Source organism: Littorina saxatilis, linkage group LG1, assembly GCF_037325665.1.
Source record: "Littorina saxatilis isolate snail1 linkage group LG1, US_GU_Lsax_2.0, whole genome shotgun sequence".
NCBI classification, from domain to species: Eukaryota; Metazoa; Mollusca; class Gastropoda; order Littorinimorpha; family Littorinidae; genus Littorina; species Littorina saxatilis.
Window position 1 is genome coordinate 108,614,601 of NC_090245.1, and position 17,161 is coordinate 108,631,761.

General features: G+C 42.1%; 2 long non-coding RNA genes across 3 annotated transcripts; both read left to right on the forward strand.

Moving 5' to 3' along the window:
• The first annotated feature begins 5,950 nt into the window (after window positions 1–5,950).
• On the forward strand, window positions 5,951–7,479 carry LOC138949616 (uncharacterized). Its single transcript, XR_011450371.1, has 2 exons — window positions 5,951–6,833; window positions 7,042–7,479. It is a non-coding gene; the product is annotated as an uncharacterized lncRNA (long non-coding RNA).
• Window positions 7,480–9,637: 2,158 nt separating this feature from the next.
• Window positions 9,638–12,158, forward strand: LOC138949600 (uncharacterized). Of its 2 annotated transcripts, none has more exons than XR_011450369.1 (2): window positions 9,638–11,559; window positions 11,721–12,158. It is a non-coding gene; the product is annotated as an uncharacterized lncRNA (long non-coding RNA). The 2 variants fall into 2 exon arrangements; XR_011450370.1 differs by having other exon boundaries at window positions 9,638–11,489.
• Window positions 12,159–17,161: the final 5,003 nt, after the last annotated feature.

Consider the following 17,161-nt stretch of genomic DNA (forward strand, 5'->3'; position numbering starts at 1 on the left):
TTACCCCGTCCCCTCCATTTATGAAGAACCCCCCGCTCATACGAGAAAGAGTTACAAAGAAAACAAGTTGTGTGTTTGTGCAAAGCAAAGGATCGAGAAGTAAGCTACATGGAGTCTGACATCCAGTGGCTAAAAATAAAATCCATGGTTCAATTTGATTCGCACCGCTTCATCGCCTTATCCTGCAGTCCAAAAGGCCAGCGCTTTGCTTGAAGACTCGCTGAACCAGAAATGCCCGTCTGGCTGCCGTCTTTGGACAGTCCAAGAAAAGGGCATGCGATGAAGTTGAGTTGGGTTGGTGTGAGTTGGCTGGCTCGCACTCTGCGACGGCGAGGTGAATTTCAGCCGGTGAGTGACAGCCACATTAAGTATTGATGGTGTGTGGGGGGGATGAACGTCATTGCACAATAGTTCACAGCCCATATTGGTGACATCCCCCTCGGCTACTGTCGCCCCGTGTGGCTCCTGATATTGGACCAGTCATCAGAACGAAACACAATTTATGAATAAGAGATGAGGATGAACAATTCATCAAAGAAGCAATGAATTTGCACACAAGCATGTTTGCATTTTGTAATCAAATGTCCCGATGATAAGACAGAAACATCGTACGCTTTTTGTGAGGGGATCGCAAGCTATATCCAAACATAATATAGCAAGTTAAAGCCAGCCCTTGCCCGCGTACACGATGATGTTCATCACCACAGACAGCTGTCCAGGCTTTAGCTCTCAATAAGAGCACCCTTTGACATGGACACGATGATGTTCATCAGCACAGACAGCTGTCCAGGCTTTAACTCTCGGTAAGAGCACCCTTTGACATGGACACGATGATATTCATCACCACAGACAGCTGTCCTGGCTTTAACTCTCAAGAAGAGCACCCTTTGACATGGACACGATGATGTTCATCACCACAGACAGCTGTCCTGGCTTTAACTCTCAGTAAGAGCACCCTTTGACATGGACACGATGATGTTCATCACCACAGACAGCTGTCCTGGCTTTAACTCTCGGTAAGAGCACCCTTTGACATGGACACGATGATGTTCATCACCACAGACAGCTGTCCTGGCTTTAACTCTCAATAAGAGCACCCTTTGACATGGACACGATGATGTTCATCACCACAGACAGCTGTCCTGGCTTTAACTCTCAATAAGAGCACCCTTTGACACGGACACGATGATATTCATCACCACAGACAGCTGTCCTGGCTTTAACTCTCGGTAAGAGCACCCTTCGACATGGACACGATGATATTCATCACCACAGACAGCTGTCCTGGCTTTAATTCTCAGTAAGAGCACCCTTTGACACGGACACGATGATATTCATCACCACAGACAGCTGTCCTGGCTTTAATCTTCAAGAAGAGCACCCTTTGACATGGACACGATGATGTTCATCACCACAGACAGCTGTCCTGGCTTTAATCTTCAAGAAGAGCACCCTTTCACATGGACACGATGATGTTCATCACCACAGACAGCTGTCCTGGCTTTAATTCTCAGTAAGAGCACCCTTTCACATGGACACGATGATGTTCATCACCACAGACAGCTGTCCTGGCTTTAACTCTCAATAAGAGCACCCTTTGACATGGACACGATGATGTTCATCAGCACAGACAGCTGTCCTGGTTTTAACTCTCAATAAGAGCACCCTTTGACATGGACACGTACAACACGTGAATGATGTGATTGCAGTCTGCGTATAGTATGCTGTTGTTTTTGCTGAAATAACTGAGCAGATTGATACAGGTTGTAATTGCCAAATTAAGACAACAACAAATCCCTCTTTGCACAGGAAACCACGCTGTTGACTTTGGCATTGGTTCAAGTGGAAGGTTGCTCTTATCTGTTGACTTTGGCATTGGCTCAAGTGGAAGGTTGCTCTTATCTGTTGACTTTGGCATTGGCTCAAGTGGAAGGTTGCTCTTATCTGTTGACTTTGGCATTGGCTCAAGTGGAAGGTTGCTCTTATCTGTTGACTTTGGCATTGGTTCAAGTGGAAGGTTGCTCTTATCTGTTGACTTTGGCATTGGTTCAAGTGGAAGGTTGCTCTTATCACATGTAAAAGCCTGCAGAAATCTGTGGTGACAAGAATTGTCGTTTTCACGAGAAGGAAGGTATCTTTAAGTACCGTATAATTATGGTATCGATCCAAACCTTAGCACTAACGATTGTGGCCTTGGTAGATTTTCGGGCTTGTCTTGTCAAAAGGAACAGAGAAAAGAAAACGTATGTTGTTATGTGTTCAGTGTTACCATAGTTCTCCCGAGCATTAGTGTTGTTATGTGTTGAGTGTTACCATAGTTCTCCCGAGCATTATGTTATGTGTTGAGTGTTACCATAGTTCTCCCGAGCATTATGTTGTTATGTGTTGAGTGTTACCATAGTTCTCCCGAGCATTATGTTGTTATGTGTTGAGTGTTACCATAGTTCTCCTGAGCATTATGTTGTTATGTGTTGAGTGTTACCATAGTTCTCCCGAGCATTATGTTGTTATGTGTTGAGTGTTACCATAGTTCTCCCGAGCATTATGTTGTTATGTGTTGAGTGTTACCATAGTTCTCCCGAGCATTATGTTGTTATGTGTTGAGTGTTACCATAGTTCTCCCGAGCATTATGTTGTTATGTGTTCAGTGTTACCATAGTTCTCCCGAGCATTATGTTGTTATGTGTTGAGTGTTACCATAGTTCTCCCGAGCATTATGTTGTTATGTGTTCAGTGTTACCATAGTTCTCCCGAGCATTATGTTGTTATGTGTTGAGTGTTACCATAGTTCTCCCGAGCATTATGTTGTTATGTGTTGAGTGTTACCATAGTTCTCCCGAGCATTATGTTGTTATGTGTTGAGTGTTACCATAGTTCTCCCGAGCATTATGTTGTTATGTGTTGAGTGTTACCATAGTTCTCCCGAGCATTATGTTGTTATGTGTTGAGTGTTACCATAGTTCTCCCGAGCATTATGTTGTTATGTGTTGAGTGTTACCATAGTTCTCCCGAGCATTATGTTGTTATGTGTTCAGTGTTACCATAGTTCTCCCGAGCATTAGTGTGCTCAGCAAAGAATAGTCATCATCAGTGCAAGTGACTTCCAATTACAGTGGAACCCCTCTTTAAGACCTACAACATCGGAGAAAAAACATGTCTTAAGAAGGAGGGAATCTTACAACGGGGGTACATTTTAAGAGGTTATGAAAAGATAATCTGAAAAAATCTGATCTTAAAAGGGAGGGAGTCTTAACACGAGGGCCAAGAAATGGGGGGGGGAGGGGGGTGGAGGTCCAACTGCACAGCACCAACACAGGATGCGTTTCACGCTGGACTGGCGGCCACTGATCCAAGGACGACAACTGGTGTTGGGTGTGGCATGGGACATCGCTTACCACGCAGTTGCACCCCTTCTCCTGTGACTTGGGCTCGAAGTGAAGTGTATCGCGTTTCGCATCATAAATAGTAACACGGCCATCGACAACTAACTACGCAGTAATGTATTGACAGGGAGCAAGTGTTTATTGTGTGCACGTGCTTGTTTTTTCCTTTTTTTAATTTTTTAATTTTATTTTTTATAACAGAAGTATGCTACGCGGACTGTTGGTTTGTTTGCTGGCTTACACGTGTACGCGTGCGCCGCCAGCGTGTCAGTATGTATGTGTGTGTGTGTGTGTGTGTGTGTGTGTGTGTGTGAACGGTGTGTGAGTATGTGTGTGTGTGTGTGAACGGTGTGTGTGTGTGTATGTGTGTGTGTGTGTGTGTGTGTGTGAACGGTGTGTGTGTTCGTGCGTGTGTGTGTGTGTGTGATTGAGGGAGAGAGAGACAGAGAGACAGAGACAGACAAACAGAGGATCAAAGAGGTGATGAGAGGGGGAGATCCAGGTCAGATGGAATGGTCGTGTTCGCTCGGCTAACCCTCGGAGCTTTTAGTGTGAAGATAACAGTGATCGGTGACTGTCACTGCATGTGTGATGATCCTGACGCTCCCTGTTACTTGTGTGTCCACATCGAGTGCTACAACCCGTAACTGTACAGTCTGTTCTCGGTCTGTCCTCTCTCGTGGTGCAGCAAACCTCACCCCTGCAGTCCGATTTCAATCTGCCCTCTCCGTATTAGTATAATAAACCTCACCAGAACCAAGTGCCATACCTATGTTCTCTAAGTTTATTTACACTCTGTGTACGCACTGGTTCAGTGGGTCATATCACTGTTCCGTGACCGTATGCAACTCACGTCAATGATACAATGTTCTGTTACTGCATGCAGCAAACTTCAAAGGTAAAGTACGAAGTGTCATATCACTGTTCCGTGACCGTATGCAACTCACGTCAATGATACAATGTTCTGTTACTGCATGCAGCAAACTTCAAAGGTAAAGTACGAAGTGTCATATCTGTATCCTGTCACTACTTCCATCTAACATCTATAACACAGTTTGTCACACTTGTTGTTTTGCCAAGTGCGGTCGACCACGTCTCTGTCCTTTTACTGTGCTTATCGACTCTCGTCCTTTTACTGTGCTTATCGACTCTCGTCCTTTTACTGTGCTTATCGACTCTCGTCCTTTTACTGTGCTTATCGACTCTCGTCCTTTTACTGTGCTTATCGACTCTCGGCCTTTTACTGTGCTTATCGACTCTCGGCCTTTTACTGTGCTTATCGACTCTCGGCCTTTTACTGTGCTTATCGACTCTCGGCCTTTTACTGTGCTTATCGACTCTCGGCCTTTCTTCAGTTTGTTATACTCTGTCCTGTCACTAAATGTGATGAACCCCAACGGTGTTTTAACTCCGAGAGCTCTGCCCGGAGGCCTTGTCAACAAATCTGCGGCACTTACACCGGAACCATCTTTGTGTCTAACTCTCCGTGAATATCGCAGCACAACATTCGATTTTCATCTAACTTTGAGCCTGGAGTATTTTAGGGATGGTGTGTGAAGGGGTTAGCTGAGACGTGTCTGGTGCCAGCAATCGACAGAAAGGTTTGAAGTTAGGGGCGAGGGCCCAAGAGGACCGCGGAATTATTGAGCGTAGTGTGTCATTAACGTTTCAGACAAGTAGACCAATACTCGTGACAAGATAACGTCTGAACACTTTAATGTGTGCTCTCTTGTACAAGCCTCGATCCTTTCGGTAAATGGCATTGGGGATGGTTGTCATGGCGGCTTCATGTCTGTGGCTACTGTTGTCTTGGTGTGTTTGGTCAACCGCTGTACTCGTATCGCGACATTAAAGTAGACAGGAATTAAACAAGCCCAGATTTAAAAACAAAACCACAACAATTAAAAAAAAAAAAAAAAAAACATGTTAATTTATTTCATCGCTATGAAGAAAGCTATTCTTAACGTTTGACAAATCTTTGTTGAATTTTCCTTTAAACTAGATTTAATTGCAGAAAGATTAGGGAGTTTTTTTGAGTATGTTCTAAAGCCCAAAGAAAAACACTGCCATAAATATCTAAAGTCAATCAGTCACATTATCGGACTTGTCCGTACCTATCACTCCTGAACACTACGAAATTCACGTATGATTATGCTTTAATGTCACACGCATTCCTTCTTTGTCACTACTAAAGCAAACGTGTGCAAGATTGTATGTTACACGCTTTGATGCCGAAATCAATTATTTTGATTATGCATTTATTTCTGAACATTTTTACCTTTACAGACATTCAGTCACTACCTTAAACACTTATGTTTTCAGTATTCATTTCAAGTGATCACGAACGTAGAAACATGGGTATCAAAGCGTTGTTACATTTTGTTGTGCATTCTGAATAGTGTGCCAACAGGCCTTGGTCAGTCAATCACGTTTTATCTGTGTACTAAGTGTCTGACGGTAAAAGAATAACACCAACCCCGTTCTCCTAAATATAACTGAAAGCCACATTTTCTTCTTCATTCAATTTCTGTTTTCAAAAGCTTCGTCAACTTTCCACTTACATGTGAGCTTGGGAACGACAGTTACGGTACACATGCACTTGTGTGCATCCGTGTGAACTCGTGGTACCTCTATGCTATCGGGGATCCATTAAGGTTTCCGAGACTGAGTTTCATTTCTATTGAATTGGTCTCGCGGAATAGCCGATTCTAAAATTTGCATAGGTAAAACGATTGTTTTTTTTGGTACAAGCCTCTGGAGTAAATTTTGTGATTAATGTTTTTGTGAACAAGAAACAATTGACAGGTGGCTTTATTCCATCTCCCTTTTTCCCTCCGCCGCGATGTAAAGTTGAATAGTTGAAGGTGACGTTAGGCACTAACTAAAGAAAGTGGGGCTGCCTGACACCCCTCGAGTTGAATGGGTTAATCTTGTGACACCGGTGCACAGGATGTGAACGCTAAAACTGTGCTTTTGCTTGGAATCTTTGAGGGAAAAAGACGTGTATTTGGTGCGGCGTGTTTTTGATGCCGTTGTGACATGTTTGTCACGGCCGGAAATCTTTCCGGAATGTGAGGATTCTTTTGCTGGTAGGTTAAAACAATTTTCTTTCTGTAAATGGGTAGGCGGTGAAAAGAATAATATGCTGCTTGGGGGGAGGATATATTTGAATGTTCAAGTAGATTGTTTTGTGAGTTGGAATGGTTGGGAAGATTTTTGTGTGTGAATGCTTTAGAAGACCGTTGTTTGAGAGAACGGTATATGTATTGTAGGCATGTTATTTGGTAGGAATGATGTGTTTTGTTGTTTAACGAGTTAGCTTGTGGTAGTTGAAATTGTTGATTTGTTTACGTATGCTTACGGCGTGCATTCTGTGGTTTGCAGGATGTCGGAGCGTGCGACGGGGTTTCAGTAGACGGGGTTTATTTAGATCTGTTCTGGTTTAGTTAGGTCTTTCTTTCTAGAGGGGTTCTGTTTAGTTAGGTCTGTTCTGTTTTAGTTAGGTCTTTCTTTCTAGAGGGGTTCTTTTTAGCTAGGTCTGTTCTGGTTTAGTTAGGTCTTTCTTTCTAGAGGGGTTCTTTTTAGCTAGGTCTGTTCTGGTTTAGTTAGGTCTTTCTTTCTAGAGGGGTTCTTTTTAGTTAGGTCTGGGTTTAGTTAGGTCTTTTTCTTTTTTTAGTGGGTCGTAGATTTGTTTTTATAGACTAGGTTTTGTTAGTGAAGAGTAGTTAGATTTAGTGGAGAGATTTTGGTCAGATTTTGTTAGAGTTTTTGTAGATTTGTTTTTTTTTAAAGAATTGTTTTTTAGGTTGTTTTTTTAGATTTCGTTTGTTTTAAATTAGAGTCTCATTGTGGGTTTTTTTTTGGATTAAAGTTGAGAGTAAGAATTTAGAGTAGAGTGTAGTTTGGGGAAAGGATTTGGTGTGTTTTAAAGGGTATCTTTAGGGAAAGAATGTAGTTTTAGAATGAAGAGTGAGGATATTGTTTGTTTTGAAGTTGTTTAGTCCTATACAGTGAAAGTTGTATTTGAAGATAAACCCCCGTTATCCCACATTTTCCCCATTTCATCGTATGGAATAAAAGAACCTGGGTAATATAACTTGTGTCGTCTGCTTTAGTGTTTGAGTTCAGTACGAAAGAGGAAAGTAGAAGGGCACACGGTTACATTTGGCGCTGCGGAGCAAGGGTGGGTAGGGGGTGTTACTGTTAGGGCTAGGATTAGAGTAGGTTAGGGGACCCCGTCGCACAGGGAGAGGATGGCAGGCATGCAGTCCGGACGCGGGCTGGTGTTGAGGAGACGGGCGTGTGAGAAGTTGGAGGGAGTCCGGGCGTGACGTCGACGGATGTGGCTTTGTTGTCAACATTGCCATTTAGTTTGTTAATCCGGGGAAGAAAGGATTACAGTGATTAACATTTCTTTTTACTCTGTTAATCCACAGAAGAAGGACTTCAACGATTAACATTTCTTCGGACGTTTGTGAAAGACTGTTTGCACACCGTACAAAGAGACAGAGTTGGGGAGTGGACCAGCACTGGAAGAGTGTGTTCGATTATGTTGATTTGATATTATGACGGACATGTGTAGTTGTATGTTTGATTACGCTACATGGATGTGATGTGATTACTAACACTTGTGGTTGTATGTATGGGTGTTAGTGTGGTTTTTGTTGCAAGCCGTGTGCTTGGGGCGTGAGTATTGCGCTGTTGATTTGTTTCAAGGATCGAAACATGGTGAACAACATAATGTTGAAATACCGTCATATCATACATATTGGAAGGGAAAAGGATGGTGAAGGAAGGAAGGAAGGAGAGTGAAGGAAGGAAGGAAGGATTGTGAAGGAAGGAAGGAAGGATTGTGAAGGAAGGAAGGAGAGTGATGGTGCAGAAGAGAAGGATATATATCATATTAAACTTCATATACTGTAGACAGGGTGCCTGGGACGCATTCAACTTGTATCAGTTTACCACAAGGACGCCCAGAGGTGGTGGTATTTGACGGGTTTTATGTTGTCTCTAGCCGATTGTCTACGCACACATACTTTAATTTGTTTGAGTAATGGCGTCTCCAGCCTCGTACGCCTCAGGAGCAAAGTATGCTACCTGTAAGGGATTAGATGACCTTTTTCTTCCTTTGTGCTCTCTGCTATCGTTTGGTTTGTCTTTACTGTCTTCTCTGCTCCCACTTTCTAATTCTCTTGGCTGCACTTTTTTAGGGATTCATTGGTTTGTGTATGGCGTCTCCAGCCTCGTACGCCTCAGGAGCAAAGTATGCTACCTGTAAGGGATTAGATGACCTTTTTCTTCCTTTTTGCTCTCTGCTATCGTTTGGTTTGTCTTTACTGTCTTCTCTGCTCCCACTTTCTAATTCTCTTGGCTGCGCTGTTTAGGGATTCTTTGGTTTGAGTAATGGCGTCTCCAGCCTCGTACGCCTCAGGAGCAAAGTATGCTACCTGTAAGGGATTAGATGACCTTTTTCTTCCTTTGTGCTCTCTGCTATCGTTTGGTTTGTCTTTACTGTCTTCTCCGCTCCCACTTTCTAATTCTCTTGGCTGCATTTTTTTTAGGGATTCTTGGGTTTGAGCATGGCGTCTCCAGCCTCGTACGCCTCAGGAGCGAAGTATGCTACCTGTAAGGAATTAGATGACCTTTTTCTACCTTTTTGATCTCTGCTGTCGTTTGGTTTGTCTTTTACTGTTTTCTCCGCTCTCACTTTTACTGTCTCCTCTGCTCTCGCTATTTTCTTGGTGGTATTTTTTAGAATTTGAGTTCTGGTGCTTACTGATGTCTTTGTTTGAAGACAGTGTGTATACTGGTTTTGTTTATTAGAATTAATATTAGTGGATTTTTGAAATAGATTCTGAAGGATTGTATGGTTGCCTATGAATACTCCTGTTGAATGGTTTAATTGTGATGAGTGACATTAGGTTATTGCTGATTTTTGACTAAAGGTTTGATATTCTGGGTGAGTTTTAAGGACTTCCATTTTTTTCATTGCCTTGGCAAGTGGTCATTTTGTTAGTTGATTAGAAGATTGTGTTGCCAAGTACAGTTGGGATACAAAGAAGGGACATGCATTGATAAATCGTAAAGGTTGTCAGTATTTTGTTCTGATGTATGCTCAAGAGAGATCAGATGCTTTGATAAATCGTAAAGATTGTCAACATTTTGTTCTGATGTATGCTCAAGAGAGATAAAATATTTGATAAGTCGTAAAGATTATCATTATTGGTTATCTGGCAAGTGGTGAACATTATACGTTAATTGGATCTGTGATCCAAACATGGCTTTTGGTCAATCGAGATGGAAGTTTATTCCACAAGCCCGTAGGGCGAGTGGAATAAACTGCCATCGAGATTGACCAAAAGGCATGTTTGGATCACAGATCCAATTAACATATATATCTCGACATTCACTGGTCTTAGGGTTTTTCACGGTTTTCAAAGAAGAAAGAAACTTGCTTGAACACGGACCACTTCTCCGAGCAAAATCAACAAACCTAATCACTCGCATTCCACCTCAAGGTCTCGGCCAACCAAGACAATGGCATACTCGTAGCAAAGCCGCCGAATGGTACCGTAAACCAAGAATAGTGACGTAAGAGAATAGAATGTCGTCTTTTGATTTGGAACGTGACGTGTTTCAGAACTTCTTCTGGGCGACTCGGATGGTCTTCTGCGTAGTGGTTGGCACGAGATTCTTTTTCTTCTTCGACAGTTCATCCTCCGATACTGTAGCAAAACGTTTCATCTTTTTTTCACTTTCGAGTATGCGGACGACCGAACTTGACCGCTAAAAAGTAGTCCTTTCGGTATTATTACGCCGAGTCTGAACATGAGGTCTGAACATTGTTTTTGGTCAGGATCTAGGTGAAAGCGAGGCTGTTCTTATCTCTGTGTACAGTCGAGAGAGAGAGAAATACATGTCGAGACATAATTCTTTGTAAAGTGAACCATGGAACTGCCTCTGTTAAAGATGAGTTGTGATTTTTTTGTCAACTTGTGTGAGTTGGATGTTGACAGGAGATAGGATTATTGGCACTGGAAGGATTATGTGAAATTTGTATTTTAGAACCTATTAGTTTTAGAGAAATATTGTTATAGTTAATGATGGTTGTTTTTGTGTGAAAGTTTTTGAAATGATTTGAAGATGGAGAATATTATGTTTTTGGGAGGTTAAATATTTTTTTGAATTTTTCTGATTCTGGCATGTCGCCAGGAGACGACAGTCTAAGTTGGGGAGGATGTGAGCTTGGGAACGACAGTTACGGTACACATGCACTTGTGTGCATCCGTGTGAACTCGTGGTACCTCTATGCTATCGGGGATCCATTAAGGTTTCCGAGACTGAGTTTCATTTCTATTGAATTGGTCTCGCGGAATAGCCGATTCTAAAATTTGCATAGGTAAAACGATTGTTTTTTTTGGTACAAGCCTCTGGAGTAAATTTTGTGATTAATGTTTTTGTGAACAAGAAACAATTGACAGGTGGCTTTATTCCATCTCCTTTTTTCCCTCCGCCGCGATGTAAAGTTGAATAGTTGAAGGTGACGTTAGGCACTAACTAAAGAAAGTGGGGCTGCCTGACACCCCTCGAGTTGAATGGGTTAATCTTGTGACACCGGTGCACAGGATGTGAACGCTAAAACTGTGCTTTTGCTTGGAATCTTTGAGGGAAAGAGACGTGTATTTGGTGCGGCGTGTTTTTGATGCCGTTGTGACATGTTTGTCACGGCCGGAAATCTTTCCGGAATGTGAGGATTCTTTTGCTGGTAGGTTAAAACAATTTTCTTTCTGTAAATGGGTAGGCGGTGAAAAGAATAATATGCTGCTTGGGGGGAGGATATATTTGAATGTTCAAGTAGATTGTTTTGTGAGTTGGAATGGTTGGGAAGATTTTTGTGTGTGAATGCTTTAGAAGACCGTTGTTTGAGAGAACGGTATATGTATTGTAGGCATGTTATTTGGTAGGAATGATGTGTTTTGTTGTTTAACGAGTTAGCTTGTGGTAGTTGAAATTGTTGATTTGTTTACGTATGCTTACGGCGTGCATTCTGTGGTTTGCAGGATGTCGGAGCGTGCGACGGGGTTTCAGTAGACGGGGTTTAGTTAGGTCTGGGTTTAGTTAGGTCTTTCTTTTTAGAGGGGTTCTTTTTAGTTAGGTCTGTTCTGGGTTTAGTTAGGTCTTTCTTTCTAGAGGGGTTCTTTTTAGTTAGGACTGTTCTGGTTTAGTTAGGTCTTTTTTTCTAGAGGGGTTCTTTTTAGCTAGGTCTGTTCTGGTCTAGTTAGATTCAGGTCTTTTTTTCTAGAGGGGTTCTTTTTAGTTAGGTCTGGGTTTAGTTAGGTCTTTTTCTTTTTTTAGTGGGTCGTAGATTTGTTTTTATAGACTAGGTTTTGTTAGTGAAGAGTAGTTAGATTTAGTGGAGAGATTTTGGTCAGATTTTGTTAGAGTTTTTGTAGATTTGTTTTTTTTTAAAGAATTGTTTTTTAGGTTGTTTTTTTAGATTTCGTTTGTTTTAAATTAGAGTCTCATTGTGGGTTTTTTTTTGGATTAAAGTTGAGAGTAAGAATTTAGAGTAGAGTGTAGTTTGGGGAAAGGATTTGGTGTGTTTTAAAGGGTATCTTTAGGGAAAGAATGTAGTTTTAGAATGAAGAGTGAGGATATTGTTTGTTTTGAAGTTGTTTAGTCCTATACAGTGAAAGTTGTATTTGAAGATAAACCCCCGTTATCCCACATTTTCCCCATTTCATCGTATGGAATAAAAGAACCTGGGTAATATAACTTGTGTCGTCTGCTTTAGTGTTTGGGTTCAGTACGAAAGAGGAAAGTAGAAGGGCACACGGTTACATACACGACACGGTCCCTCTACCAAGCTTCAATGAAGAACCCTGAATACGAAAGGTCAAAACAAAACAATAGGTACTACTTTCACTATCGTCGTCTGCAACGAAAACCGAAAATGGTGAAACGCTTTGCTACGTACACAGAGGACGAAATTGCAAAAAAAAGATCGAACCTTACACCTGTGACTAGGAAAAGTTGCATAGACAGTTCCGTGCGGATCTTACCACGTATCAACGTACATCCGATGCTCAGAACCTACAGATGGTTGACGCTTTGGCGATTGAGGCTTCGTCTTCAGTTCTAACACGCACGCAGACAGTCAGGCAGGTCTAATCTGCACCAGCGGTGATGTAAGGTTTGGATTTAGAAACACTCGAATGTTACTTCGACAAGATAAACGAACCGAAAGACGAAAGTGTGCCCCAAATTCGGAAAATATTCTTTCAAAACTGCACTGTAAACAACATCAACATCACTGTGAGAAAATGAACAATCCAAACACAACCAGTTCCCCTGTGGAACATTTCGGGTGGACTTTCCCACGACCTGACCTACAAAAATTCTCCGTGTTCGTTCGCGCTTTGCATTTAATCTGTGTTTGTGTGCTTAGCTTTCGTTGGTTTGTGCTGTTTGGTTCAAAAAAAGTTTTTTTTTCATTGAAAGATTCAGAAACGTTGGTTGATACTTTGTTAAATGCATTCAACCAGAAAAAGACACGAAACGCATTGGATCTATCTTCTGCGCGCATGCGTGTGTACGGTATGTGTGAAAAGGCAATTGTGTTGTCAGTCTGGTTTTGTGCCTGTTATTTCGTCCCCCAAAACTCATTTATATCTTTCTATGCCTATGCTGTGAGACATAATCGCCATTACGAGCTAGTCGTGTGACAGAGAGTTTTCTTGCACACTCGACTGCTGCTGTTTCACTCCGGCTAAAGCCGTCGTGAAACATCTACAGTCTCGTGTGCAAGAAAACTTTCTGTCACACGACTAGCTCGTCATAGCGGGTATTACAGCATCTTGTCTGCGAAAAGAAACGGGAGGAAGGCGGAAGCTGTGTAAACATAATACGAAATGGACTAATTGACAGCTTTCTGATGTTGCCAGGAAGGTATCTAGCCCTGATAAGACGTAGGTGAAGTCTTGCTAAACTGATTTAGGACAAAATGTGTCTTGTTCTCATACCACTTACAGTAAATTGGAGCTGTGAAAGACACATTGGGAAGCATTATACATTTTGGTGAATAAAGTACAGTGGAAAAGTCATGATACATTTTGGTGAATAAAGTACAGTGGAAAAGTCATGATACATTTTGGTGAATAAAGTACAGTGGAAAAGTCATGATACATTTTGGTGAATAAAGTACAGTGGAAAAGTCATGATACATTTTGGTGAATAAAGTACAGTGGAAAAGTCATGATACATTTTGGTGAATAAAGTACAGTGGAAAAGTCATGATACATTTTGGTGAATAAAGTACAGTGGAAAAGTCATGATACATTTTGGTGAATAAAGTACAGTGGAAAAGTCATAATACATTTTGGTGAATAAAGTACAGTGGAAAAGTCATGATACATTTTGGTGAATAAAGTACAGTGGAAAAGTCATGATACATTTTGGTGAATAAAGTACAGTGGAAAAGTCATGATACATTTTGGTGAATAAAGTACAGTGGAAAAGTCATGATACATTTTGGTGAATAAAGTACAGTGGGAAAGTCATGATACATTTTGGTGAATAAAGTACAGTGGAAAAGTCATGCTACATTTTGGTGAATAAAGTACAGTGGAAAAGTCATGATACATTTTGGTGAATAAAGTACAGTGGAAAAGTCATGATACATTTTGGTGAATAAAGTACAGTGGAAAAGTCATGATACATTTTGGTGAATAAAGTACAGTGGAAAAGTCATGATACATTTTGGTGAATAAAGTACAGTGGAAAAGTCATGCTACATTTTGGTGAATAAAGTACAGTGGAAAAGTCATGCTACATTTTGGTGAATAAAGTACAGTGGAAAAGTCATGATACATTTTGGTGAATAAAGTACAGTGGAAAAGTCATGATACATTTTGGTGAATAAAGTACAGTGGAAAAGTCATGATACATTTTGGTGAATAAAGTACAGTGGAAAAGTCATGATACATTTTGGTGAATAAAGTACAGTGGAAAAGTCATGCTACATTTTGGTGAATAAAGTACAGTGGAAAAGTCATGCTACATTTTGGTGAATAAAGTACAGTGGAAAAGTCATGCTACATTTTGGTGAATAAAGTACAGTGGAAAAGTCATGATACATTTTGGTGAATAAAGTACAGTGGAAAAGTTATGATACATTTTGGTGAATAAAGTACAGTGGAAAAGCATTATACATTTTGGTGAATAAAGTACAGTGGAAAAGTCATGAATTAGAAAATACGACATGGAGAGAGGTCAGGAGATGACAAAAATTAACAGAAGCAAGGATATTCACTGTTCTCTCGCTTTGAGTTTGTTGAACTTGTCTTTCTGTTTGTCCATCTGTCTGTTTGATCGTCTGTCTGTTTGTCCGTCTGTCTGTCTGTCAAAATAAACTGCTCTATTGGTCCCAGAAAACTGACTGAACACACTGACATTGAAGCACGCATACACACTCATGTACGCTCGCACGCACAATCGCACCCATATACACACACCCCCCGCGCTTACATTGTACAATCACACTGAATTCAAACATTCCACAAGCGATTGAACTTAGACAGCCAGCAAAACGTCATGAATGTATCAATTCAGTAACATGCTTTAATGTAAAAGTATGATCATACAGCTCCTTTCTGAGTCCGTTTACGACGTTTTAAAGTGAGAGTATGATCATATGTCCTATGTACATCCATCATCATCATTTAGTAGAAACGCATGATCGTTTGGCTGATGGTTGACCCCATTAACATCAGTTGATGTAAGGGTATGATGGTATGTGGAAATGAATGCATGATGCCCATTACTCATCTTGAAGACAGGAGCACGAAGCGATACTTATCTCGCTGCTGTATTGATTGTCGCTCACACACGCTAGCGTACGCGCTCGGGCATAAACACACACCCACACACACACACAGAGACAGACACAGACACACAGACATACGCTCGCACGCACGCACGCACGCACATACGCACAGACACAGACACACACATACGCTTGCACGCACGCACATGCGCACACACACAAACACACACACACACACACTCTCACACACACACATACACACACATAAGCTCGCACGCACGCACATGCGCATAGACACAGACATACACACACTAAGATTAATTGATTGATTTTACAGACACACAGTCAAGCTTGTAATTTCTCTTTTAGAGATGAATAAAGATTATTGTATTGTATTGTATTGTACACACAAACACACACACGCACACACACACACACACTCACACTCACACACACACACACACACACACACACACACACACTCACACACACACACACACACACACGCGCGCACACACACAAACACTCACCCTCCCCCCCTACACACACACGCGTATCCTACCTGCTTCCGTTCTCCCCGAAAAGGGGCAGGGAACTGAGACTGATGGCTTGATTGCCGGACAAGGACCCTCGGTCGTAACGGTGGGATATGGAGGCCCGCACTCCAACTGGCGTGTATCGTGCCTGGAGTCAGTGGCGGTGCGTTTGGAACGTTTGGTGGATCACCGAGTGTTGGAACCAAGCCTCCTCTCTGTGCATGCAGTAAGCCGTTCTCCCGCTGCCCTCCACACCAGACTGCCTGCCTTGGTTTTGTCTGCCTCCCTCCGTCCGTCTCTTTCACTCTGGTGTTCTCTCTCCAACTCTTTTATCACCAGTTGCACTCATTTCACTCCCAATCACCCTCCCCCCCACCCCCACCCCCACCCCTACCCACCCCTACCCACCCCGTTCCTTTCAGTGCGCCCTTCAACACGCACCAATCGTGTCTGTATCTGCCTCACCATCGGAGATGTAATTGCCCGGGTTACCACCTTCTAGCTCTGTCACCACCCTCCTCCAACACCCAAAGAAAACTGTGACACACAAAACAACAACAATCGTTTGATTTGGCTGTGATATTCACATTTCTCAGTCACAATAGATAAGACAAGGAACTTAGTCGATAAATATCAACAGGGGGCCGACAAATGGTTTAAATGTGAAATGTGTGTATATGGGTGTGGGTTTGAAACAAACAAACAAACCAACCCATGTGAACCCCGGGCCGCAGGCCTTCGATGTAGTGATTGAAAAAAAAAGGATGTTCTCAAATGGTTCAATTCTCATTTGGTCTGATTCTCAAATGGTACTGGTATACTCCCCCACCCCCCCCTGGCCGCAGGCCTAGGATTAAAATTTTATAGACACTGACCTTCTTCCCAGGGGTCATTGACCCAGTTTTAGCTATGAGAGGTGGTTCCCCTTTCATATCTGAGAGAGGAAACACTTCCTGCACCCGGGTCAGTGACCGAGTTTAACCTATGGGGAGTTTAACCTATGGGGCGGTCTCTTTGATGTCTTGAGAGGAAACTTGGCCAGGGTAGTACATGCACCAGAACTGGTGGACACCATGGACAAACATGAAATCGAAGCAGTTTGCTTGAGGGAACGGTCGTCAGCAACTCAAACTTCTCTGTTTTCTTTTTTTTTAAGAAAATCTGACTTTCTTCGTGGCCCCTTGACTCCGCCCCCTCCCTCTGTAAGGACCCCCCTCCATAAGGACCGATTTTTGTCAACATTTTCAAGGTCGCTAGAGAGGGGTTCCACTGTATGACCTAACCGCTACTGGCAGACGGCCTCAATCTTCACGCGCATAGACGAGATTAATAGGTGCTTGGTTTTGGTATTTTGAATTACATTACATTAAACCTTTGTTGGGCTTCATGGTCATGGCAACAGCCATAATAATATTACA